The sequence below is a fragment of the Oryctolagus cuniculus genome, chromosome 5 (assembly GCF_051225735.1).
Source record: "Oryctolagus cuniculus isolate XC-2025 breed Fujian yellow rabbit chromosome 5, ASM5122573v1, whole genome shotgun sequence".
Classification (NCBI taxonomy): Eukaryota; Metazoa; Chordata; class Mammalia; order Lagomorpha; family Leporidae; genus Oryctolagus; species Oryctolagus cuniculus.
In genome coordinates, this window is record NC_142871.1 from 91,504,366 (window position 1) to 91,515,967 (window position 11,602).

The 11,602-nt window shown below is 35.8% G+C and overlaps 1 pseudogene; it reads left to right on the top strand.

The window, feature by feature from the left end:
• The first annotated feature begins 5,959 nt into the window (after positions 1-5,959).
• On the top strand, positions 5,960-6,523 carry LOC100338323 (small acidic protein pseudogene; annotated as a pseudogene).
• The last annotated feature ends 5,079 nt before the right edge of the window (positions 6,524-11,602 follow it).

Here is an 11,602-nt window from a genome sequence, read left to right on the forward strand (position 1 = left end):
CCTTTACCATTGCCTCACCCTCCAATGGCCGCCGTGGCTGGTGCACCATGCTGATCTGAAGCCAGGAGCCAGGTGCTTCTCCTGGTCTCCCATGGGGTGCAGGGCCCAAGCACTTGGGCCATCCTGCACTGCTCTCCCGGGCCATAGCAGAGAGCTGGCTTGGAAGAGGAGCAACTGGGACAGAATCTGGTGTCCCGACCGGGTTCTAGAACCCCGGGGTGCCGGTGCCACAGGTGGAGGATTAGCCTATTGAGCCGCAGCGCCAGCCACGCTCCACTCTCTTTTCACAACCTCCCTCCTGAGTTTTAGGGCACTCACAGACACTTGTTCATGGATATTTGCAAGATTGTTGTTGTTGTGGAGGAATAGAAATTTTTTGAACATCTTGATGATGTTACTGTACAAAGAGATTTCTAAATATTTTAGCTTTCCTCTGTTGCATGAGGCAAAATTTACAAGTTTTTGTAATCTAGCTCCATCTGTATAATTATCCATGCAGTAGAATCAATAATGCATCATCTAGAGTTAAGTTGTCATCAAGTTCTTTTTTTGTTGACGTTGTAATCCCTGTCTTATATATTTTTCATTCTTCAAAGTTTTTAGGTGACTGTTTGAAAGAATCACCAATGGGGAATTACTTGTCAAAAACCACTTTACAACAGATTTTCCAAACTGTGTCTTCTCAGACACTTTTATTTTTTAAATTTTCTTATTTTAATTTTAATATTGATCTCACATTTCTTAACTTATTTGGCTTTAATGATATATATATATAGTTAACATTAAATTGATTTAAAATTTACTTTTATTTTACTTTCAATTTCTTTTAATTTAATTTTTGTTGACAATAAGATTCATGTTTTCTTAATTTTTTTTCTCCTCTGGTGAAAAAGTAACTAGGGGCCGGCGTCGCAGCTTAAAGGATAATCCTCCACCACCAGCGCCAGCACATGGGGTTCTAGTCCCAGTTGGGGCACCAGATTCTATCCCTGTTGCTCCTCTTCCTGTCCAGCTCTCTGCTGTGGCCAGGGAGTGCAGTGGAGGATGGCCCAAGTGCTTGTGTCCTGCACCCCATGGGAGACCAGGATAAGTGCCTGGCTCCTGCCTTCGGATCAGAGCACTGCGCTGGCCACAGTGCGCAGGCCGCAGCAGCCATTGGGGGGTGAACCAACAGAAAAAGGAAGACCTTTCTCTCTGTCTCTCTCTCTCTCACTGTCCACTCTGCCTATCAAGAAAATAATAAAAAAAAAGAAAAAATAACTAGGAACATTAAGAAAAATAATATAACATTTTCCAAACTGTTTATGTAAGTACTTTGCATAAAAGTATTGGAATATTTCTCTATATTCCTTAATTCACTAAGAATTGTATACATATAGTGGCTGCCTTGCAAAATGTATAGCATGAATGGGGGGAAATCACCATTTTAAATACTAAAACATAAGTATACTTAGGGAGGTGATTAAGGTGAATATCAACAGTGAAAACTCATGTTGACCATATGTATGATTCAATTAAGATGTTTCTTAACCTCTTTATCTCAGTATCCCCTATCCCTAAGTACAAGAAAAAGAGCAAATTCCAGTATAGAGTTATTATACACAATATATAACCAGTGCTCTTCAAAACAGTCAGCATTCTCAAGACTAGGAAAAACCAGAACCTGTCATAACCAAAAAGAGCATAAAGAGGCATACTAAGTGAAAATATTGTGGTATCCTAAATGGAATCCTGAAACAGAGAAATGATTTTAGGTAAAACAAGTTTAAATAAAATTTGAATTTTAGTTAATAATAATATATTAACATTGATTCCCTAATCATAACAAAAACATCATAATAATATAATATAATAATAATAGAGGATGTGTATTATATTAGAGCTCTGCTACATTTGCTATTCTGCCAATGTAAAACAATGTAATTAAAACATTTTAAATAAAAATGTGTAGACATTTATATGAATATTCAAAATTACATCACAGATTTATTTTTAGTTCAGTTGTGTAAATGCTGTGAATTTTAATTGTGACATAAAGTATAAATAAAGATCACATCACAAGATCTACAACCAGTACATCTAAAATATAGAATATATTATCATTGATTTCTTAATTCATTTCTGTTAACAGATCAAATATCCATATGACAGGGAACCAGGGATTCTGGCAGTTTCCATCTGGCACGTATTCTTAACCTTATCAATATAAATCTCTGCCACAGGTAAGGAAGATATCCATGTTTCAGGATATCAAGCATAGAACTAGCTAGACACATATTAGGTTCCCAATAATTGCTTGTTAATTGATATTAGTTCAATGAAACATATACTTTATTGCAATCATTAAAATTTGTATAATAAAATGCATCATATATAGAACTTTAATATCTGTATAAATGGCATAATTAGTCAAATCATAGGTCAATTCTCCAGGTATTCTAAATTCCAATTGGAAATTTGATTATATTTGCACTCCTTCTACAGGCATGTCACCAAATTTTCTTTGGTAACATTTTGTTTTAAATTAGAGAATACAAAGGAATTTAAAACAAAACAGGATTTTTGTAAATTTAGGAGATCAACATTTTGTTCTATGTCACAGAAAGTGACAGAATTAATCCTAATCACCCACTGCCCATCTACTGCTCTCTCTCACACTTTAGAATTTGATTCTTATTCAAGGTTACCTTCTACCTTTTTAAAACAATTATTCTACAGTGTTTCATGAAGCAATGTTGATGCTGATTTCTATAATTTACTTCTCTTAGTTCAAAAGAGTGCCTTCAGCCCATTTCCTAACTGGATAGTGTTTTGTTGCTGAATTTCTTGATTACTTTATACATTCTCAATATTAATCCTTCATCAGATTAGTAGTTTGCAAATAGTTTCTCTCATTCTCTTGATGGCCTCTTCACTGTGCTGATGTTTCCTTTTTTGTACCAAAGGTTCTTGGTTTCATAAGATCACATGTGTTTATTTTTACTTTAAATTCCCTTGCTTTTGGAGTCTTATTAAAAAATTATTGCCTATGTCAGTTTCTGGGAATGTTCCTCTTACCCCTTTCTCTAGTAATTTCATAGTATCAGTATCAGTTCTTTCTTAGATATTGATCCTTTTGAGCTGATTTTAATAAGGATATGTTATGAGTCTTGTTTCATATTTCTGAATATGAATCTCCAATTTTTCAAGTACAATTTACTGAAAAGATTCTCTTTTGCCTAGGTTCTGTTTTTAGCTCATTTGTCAAAAGTAAGTTGGTTGTATATGAATAGATTTACTTCTGGGGATTATACTTGATCCCATTGATTTAGTCTATGTATCTACTTTTGTGCCAGTAATACTATTTTAGTTATAAGAGCCTTGCTCTATGTCATGAAATCCAGTATTGTCATGCCATCTCACTTTGTTTTCATTGCTCAATATTGGTTTGGCTATTGGTTGTCTTTTGTGTTTCTGTTTGAAATTTAGGATTGAGTTTTTGTTTTTTTTTTTTCTTTACAGGCAGAGTGGACAGTGAGAGAGAGAGACAGAGAGAGAGGTCTTCCTTTGACGTTGGTTCACCCTCCAATGGCCGCTGCGGCTGGCGCGCACCACGCTGATCCAATGGCAGGAGCCAGGTACTTATCCTGGTCTCCCATGGGGTGCAGGGCCCAAGTACTTGGGCCATCCTCCACTGCACTCCCTGGCCACAGCAGAGAGCTGGCCTGGAAGAGGGGCAACCAGGACAGAATCTGGCGCCCCAACCGGGACTAGAATCCAGTGTGCCAGTGCCACAAGGCGGAGGATTAGCCTAGTGAGCCACGGCGCCAGCCAGGATTGAGTTTTCTAATTCTGTTAAATCATGTCATTGATATTTTGATGAGATTATATTAAGTCTTTAATACTGGTAAGCAAGCACATGAAAACAATCCCCACTATTCCTAGCCATCAGGAAGTGTAAACAAAAACCACAATGAGCCCTTATCTTACTCCTGTTAGAAAGGCCACTAACAAAAAAGACAAAAGAGTAGCAAAGGTTTGTGAGGCTGTCAGAAAAATGAACCATACAATGTTATGTGTGGAAGCGCAAATTACTACAGCCATTATGCAAAAATTGTATAGAAATTTATCAAGAAACTGATGATAGATCTATTACATGATCAACTATTCTACCTCTGGAGAGTTTCATATATATGGATGTATGTATTTGTATACATATATGCATGCAAATATGTATTTGTGTATTTATGTGTATATGTATATGTACATATATGTATATATAAAGTATATGTATGTGTATATATTATGTATATATGTATATATATTTTTCATTGAGACATAAAGTATAAAGATATATATTATATAATGAGAATTGCTAATAGTTAATAGTAGGAATTGGTTTCATATATATATACACATATATATATGCAAAGTATTTCAAGTCAGAATATGAAAGATACTTACCCAGCCATTTTTTACAGGAATATTACTTAGCCATAAAAAATGAAACTGTGACATTTGAAACAAAAATGGATGAAACTGGAGGTCATTGTGCTAAGTAAATAAGTCATGCACAAACAAATTGGATATTATAATATTTGGCATAAAACTATTAGTCAATGTTCTTTCCACTTAATTATACCTCTTATGTAATAATATAAATTTTCTCTTCTTATTTTATGGTCTTTGCCATGAATCACAGATTATATGATATTAATATATCCACCAGTTCTTTAAAAATAGTGTGAATATACAAATAATGCTTATGTATGAAGCTAACATGGCAAAAATGTTAAAAATTATTAAATCTATGAGTGTTTATTGAACTCTTCTTTGTACCTTTCTGCATTACTTAAAATATTTTATAATAAGGGACAAACTTTTAAAAGTATTAGATTTAATATTTAATACAGAATGTGCCTCAAAGAAAAAGGACATTATATCACGTTCAAATTCCTGTAACTTTTTATGGTTTAAGGCATTTTTAAAAGTACTTTACAAAGAACAAATATTGTTTGGGGTATACAAACTGAAATGACCAAAATCAGCATGAGTTTTAAATAATTAAAAAATCATTAATATCAAGTGTTTGTAGAACTAATTTAAAGCAGCTGGGAAGAAGGATGCTATGCCAGAAGCACCCTGATGTAAACACACTTGGTTTTTCTAGGGGGATCTGAACTTAAAATTGCAAGGTAATCATTCAAACAAGCTCTTCAAATATCAATGAATAAAAATTGTAAAGATAGTACAAAAGAAGAGACCTCCACATTTTTATAACAAATGGTTAAACTTTTTTTTCTTCAGGACACCATAAAAAGTGGCATGAAGTTTTACAAGTTTAAATTCATCTCTATTTTTTGTCCTCTGCTTATGACAATTATGTTACAATTTTTAGGATGGCTATTTCCCACCCAGACTGACAACCAATGATGGGTATTAATGGTTACCCAAAGGAAATTAGAAAGAAACAATTTACTTATCTAGATGAAAAAATTTAAGCAAATAAATTTTATGGTTTAATATTTATAAAAGTAATATTCAGCTTAATGTTAAATTATATTTAATGTAATCATGTCATGTTAATTTACATAATAATTTCATATAATAATTTTAAATTAAATTGATACATTAAACTTGAGATCATTCCCATCTTAAATAGCTTTTTTCTGTTTTCTTATAACACTACATTCACTATTAAACATAGTTTATTTAACTCCAATATTTTTTAATTTCAATATTATTTTAATCTTTCAATTAAAATGAAATAATTTATACTCAGTACTTTTTGATAGTCTGTATAATCTGTGACTCTTTTGGAATAGTTAACAGTGATAGCTGGAGTAGCTCAGTCTGGGAATGAAATACTACTTTCTGGCAGTGACACTGCTTGGAGTGGTGGCAGGTTGCAGGCTGTGGGTGTCACAGCTAGGGAGAACGGTGAGTGGGTTTGGCTTTTCCTATTGGGAACACTGCAATGATGAGTGCTGCCAGGGAGTCTCACCTGCATGGGGTGAAGGGTTCAGCCTCTCTAAACAATCATCTTCGATCTAGCAATTGGGCGGCAGTACAATTGGGTAATGAAGAAATAAGACAAAAGTTCTTGAGATTTATAGGTGCAGGAAAGAAAGAACATACCAGCATTATGTCATAGGAGATCACAAATCAACATCTCACTTCCAAATAGGGGAAGAAGACAAGAAATTAATTAAGAACTGGAGTCTCAATATCAGCAAAGTGTGGACAGTAAATTATCAGGAAGATACTGGGGACATTGTGGACTTGGCTTCAGTGAGATAGTAGATCAAGATGGAGAAGGTGATGTGCCTGGAGATGATGATGATGATGATGATGATGATGATGATGATGACGACGACGACGACCTGATCCTGAAGGTCCAGATGAGTCTGAAAGCAATTCAGAGTCAGAGGAAGAACAATCTGCTGAAGAACTCCAAGCTACTGAGCAGCCTGATGCAGCAGAAGATCCCAAAAACATTATGTACACATTAAAAGATTTTTCATATCAAAAGGATGGTTATTAGGCATGTAAGAATTAACATCACCACATTTTAATAAAAACACACCAGCACATATGATGCTCAGCAGACTTGAGTTGTTGATAAGACCAATTTAATAAGAGTAATTTTTATTTAAAAAGTTATGGTTTGTGTGAATATACACTTAATCTAAAGCATTGGGGTGCTCACTTTGTAGCAGTGATCAAATCTGGTCAATATTACGTTATGTTAAGGGATATGATTTCTACCAGATATTGTAAGCTTTCTTGGCATCTTTGACCAACATTCAAAAAATCAAAGTTCTAAATTCTTTGGACTTTGGTATTTCCAGCTGGGCCTCTGAAAATGTCAAAGAATATATCTCTCATCTTGTAGAGACATCAACTAATTAGGCTATTGGATTGTAAGAAAAGGTTCTGTCAAGATGTGAAGTGGTACTAAATTTTAAGTTTTGATAATGCAAAATGTTACTGATACAAATGTCCAAATACAAAAGTCTAATGATCTTGCTATGTCATTATCAAACATGATGGTTATCTTAATGAGACAGGCCCAGAGACCTAAAAGGGATAAATGTTTTATAAAATCCTACAGCTGCTTTCAAAAATACTGTGTGGACTCATTTGTTATTCTATTTTTTAAACATTTATCTATTTTTTTGAAAGTCAATGTTACACAGAGAGAAGGAAAGAAGGAGAGACAGAGAAAAGAGAGGCGTTCCATCTACTTGTTCACTTCACAACTGGCCGCAACAGCTGGAGCTGTGCTGATCCAAAGCCAGGAGCCTGGAGCTTCTTTAGGGTCTCCCGTGTGGGTGCAGTGTTCCAAGGATTTGGCCATCTTCTACTGCTTTCCCAAGCCATAGCAGAGAGCTGGATTAGAAGTGGAGCAGCTGGGACTCACCCGGCACCCATGTGGAATGCCTGCACAGCAGTTAGCGGCTTTACCTGCTATGCCACAGCCCAGGCCCCTCATTTGTTATTCTGATCATGTTATTTCCCCCATTATTCAAGTATGGTACCTGTATCAGCTATTTTCTTCAATGTTAAAGTAATCTTGCATTCCAGGGATAAATCCTACTTGAACATGTTTGCCAATTTAAAAATATTTTGCTGGAATTAATTTGCTAAGGCTTAGGGTCTATGATTATAATTTTAGGTTGGTCATTTCCTTTAAATTTTTGTATGGCTTTGACAATGGATAATGGTGGTTTCATAAAATGTTGGCAATTTTTCCTTATATGTTTTTCTGAAATAGTTTGTGCAGGATTTTTATTTTATTTTTCTTGGTTTATTGTATTCAACACTGAAGGGATCTGTGTTTGTGTGTGTGTGTGTGTGTGTGTGTGTGTGTAGGATTTTAGTTTTAAATTCCAAACTTCTTTAATGGATTTAGGAACATTCAGGTTTTCTATTTTGAGACCATTTTTGTAATTGATGTTTTTCAAGTAATTTTTCCACTGAAGTTGTTGAATTTATTGGCATAAAGTTGTCAATACAGTTCCTCATTGCTGTTTTAAGTATGAAAATTTTGTAGTGCTAATCCTCCTTTCATTTCTGACAGTTTACTTTTTTTTTTTTTTAGATTTATTTATTTTAAAGGCAGAGTTGCAGAGAGGGAGAGGCAGAGAGAGAAAGAAGTCTTCCATCCGCTGGTTCACTCCCCAAATGGCCACAATGATTAGAGTTGTGCTAATCAAAAGCCAGGAGCCAGGAGCTTCTTCCCATGTGGGTGCAGGGCCCAACAGCTTTCCCAGGCCTTAGCAGAGAGCTGAATCAGAAGTGGAGCAGCTGGGACTTGAATCAGCACCCATATAGGATGCCAGTACTGCAGGCATCGGCCTCATTCACTATGCCACAGTGCCAGTCCACATTTCTGAAATTTTTAACTATGTTTTCTTTCTTTTTAAATTCTTAATTTAGGGCCGGCACCACGGCTCACTAGGCTAATCCTCTGCCTGCAGCGCCAGCACATCGGGTTCTAGTCCCAGTTGGGGCGCCAGATTCTATCCCGGTTGCTCCTCTTCCAGGCCGGCTCTCTGCTGTGGCCCGGGAGGGCAGTGGAGGATGGCCCAAGTGCTTGGGCCCTGCATCTGCATGGGAGACCAGGAGGAGGCACCTGGTTCCTGGCTTCGGATCAGTGCAGCACACCAGCTGTAGCGGCCATTTGGGGGGTGAACCAACGGAGGGAACACCTTTCTCTGTCTCTCTCTCACTGTCTAACTCTGCCTGTCCAAAAAAAGTTCTTAATTTAAATGATTTTATTTAGTTTTAAATAAAACTTAAAGAGCCTAGTCAATTATTGCAGAGCAGATAGTACAGGGTGAATTTGGAGCTGAGAAGTAGTAGTTGATAATTGACAGTTATTTAGAGATCTATTGACTTCTATTTTTTAATCTTTTATCTTCCTGTCACTTCTCATTTAATTCTATTATAATTATAGGATATACTATCTATTACTTAATTTTTTTTCAAATTTGCCAAAAATTAGTCATTGGGCCAGTTATATGGTCTACATTGTTAAGTGTTACTTGTGGACTTGTGGACTTGTTGCTATTGTTGGATGCAATGTTTTATAATGTCAGTTAGATAGAGAATTTTATTAGATAATTCTTATCTCCTGTGTCCTCCCTGGTTTTCTGCCAATACTCTATGGTCACACACACACACACACACACACACAAACACACGTGCACAATTGTGTAACAATTTACCAAAAACTTAATCAGCTTGAAATTAAAAATAAGCTAAGTTATATTTTCTGCAATCATAAATTAGTGAATGCTTGGCTAACTGGTCTCAATTCATACTTTCTCATTGAGTTTCAATTGAAATATCTGCTGTGGCTACAGTCATCAGAAATGTCCCAAGATAGGTCACTCAAATGACATTGGAAGAGGGTCTCACTCCCTTGTTAACTACTGGCAGTGAACCAGAATGTGGTTTTTCTTTATATTCATCCTGCTTGGAAACTGATGAGCTTCTGGGACCTGGAAGTGTGGGGATTTTTCACCAACTTCGAAAATGGCTTCTCATTGTTTACTCAAATATATTTGATTTCTCTATTGTCTTCAGTTATAGATAGACTAAATTGATATTTTCCAAAGACTCTGAATCAGTGTGCATTTTTAAAAATTTTATTTAATTACACAATAACTATTGATGTGTCCTTCAAGTTCAAAAAAAAATACTGTGTGGAGTAAGCAAGTGCCTCTTCTTTATTTCTTTTCCAGATAGTTTATTATTACACAATTGCTATTGATCTTTTAATGTTGATCTTGTATGCTAAAACTTTACTTAGTTTATTAGTTCCATGTTTCATCTCTCTTTCCATTTTCTATATGTTAGTTAATTTCACATGTAAAGAAGACAGTTTGATTCCTTCTTTCAATTTTGGATGTCATCTGTTTCTTTTATTGAGTAATTCTGACTAGGATTTCCAGTACTTATTAAACACAAGTGGCAAGAGCAGGCATCATTTTCTTGTTCCTGACTTAACGGGGAAAAGCTTGCAGGTAAAAAAATCTTCCTAGATTTTTATCTGTGTTTTCTTTTCTTTTTATTCTTTTTTTTTTTTTTTTCGGATTACTGAGAGCAGGAATTGATGGCAATTTTTAAAAAGCAATTTAAAGATTTTAAGAAGCTATTACTGAAACCACTTTATTGTTCTCTCCTATAATGTATGTTATATGTATATACGTGTACATATTTTATGTCTACACGGGAAAATTTAGTAAGGGTTCTATTTTAATTGGCTTATAGATAGGAGGTTACTCAAATTTAAACAGCTAAATTAATCTAATATACCTTTTCTGGTTCACATGACCTATATAAATCTCTGTATCAGCTGTTTTAAATTTGATGGTAGAAAGCAACTAAAAATGTTTCATTGTTAAGTTTGTGCTTGGGTTTGCTGGTCAAAAAAATTTCACTTGTGTTAGATGTTCATGAAACAAGTCCAACTGCATGTACTCTTAAAATTTATAGAAGGCATTGGAACTTTTGATGAATGTTTTCATATTTTTTATTTGATTATTAAAATTGTCTGGTTAGCCTTCACTCAAGTTTCTGAGTAGGCAATCTGGGAGGACTCATCTGTTCCCTCATCCCTCTATTCTCTTTGAGGTGAGAAGCCAATTCTCTTCTGAAGAACTCTCAGGATGTATGGCTTGAGTTTTAGACCTTATTATTTTTAAAGATTTATTTATTTATTATTTGAAAGTCGGAGTTACACAGAGAGATAAGGAGAGGAAGAGCGGGGGGGGGTGTCTTCTATCCACTTCTGTCCCCAATTGTCCTCAATGGGCAGAGCTGTGCCAATTTGAAGCCAGGAGCTTCCTCGCTGTCTCCCATGTGGGTGCAAAGACTTGGGCCATCTTCTACTACTTTCCCAGGCCATAGCAGAGAGCTGGATCAGAACTGGAGCAGCCAGGACTCGAACTGGTGCCCATACGGGATGCAGGCACTGCAGGCGGCAGCCTTGCTTGCTATGCCACAGTGATGTCCCCTAGATCTTTAGACCTTAAAAAAGGGATGGTTAACATTTTTTTTGGTAATAATAGCCTGGCCACTTATAGAAGAAATTATGATTTCTCAGCTACATTTATTTTTTCCATGAGCACATTAAATAGGCAAAACCAATCAAACTAAGGGAAAGAAACTTTTACCAGTGACTTCAAAACTTACAGAGAGCATATTTGGTCTTACATAGAAGGAGCTCTCCTTATGGGTATTTTCTTATCTTACAGGAAAAACATTATCAGAACTGTCAGACTATGACCACAGATTTCTAGCTCAGTCCATCAGATATTACGGATGGGATTGAACATCCCCTTGGCTGACATCATAAACACATCCTCTGGTCTACTTTGTAGACACCTGGAGGAAGAAGCAGCAGCTACGCAGCAGAAGCAATGTAAGGATAGGTGGAAGACCAATTAATAACAATTTTATTCAGGGATCTGCCATCAAGGAGACCCAACAAAGCCAATCCACTGCAAATGGCATTGTTTTTTTGATGTGGAAAGCCAGGGCTTTGGATGCACAAAAATCATGACAGAAGTCAGCCTCTGATGAGCCCTGTCAGCTCTGCCAGCCAAGAACT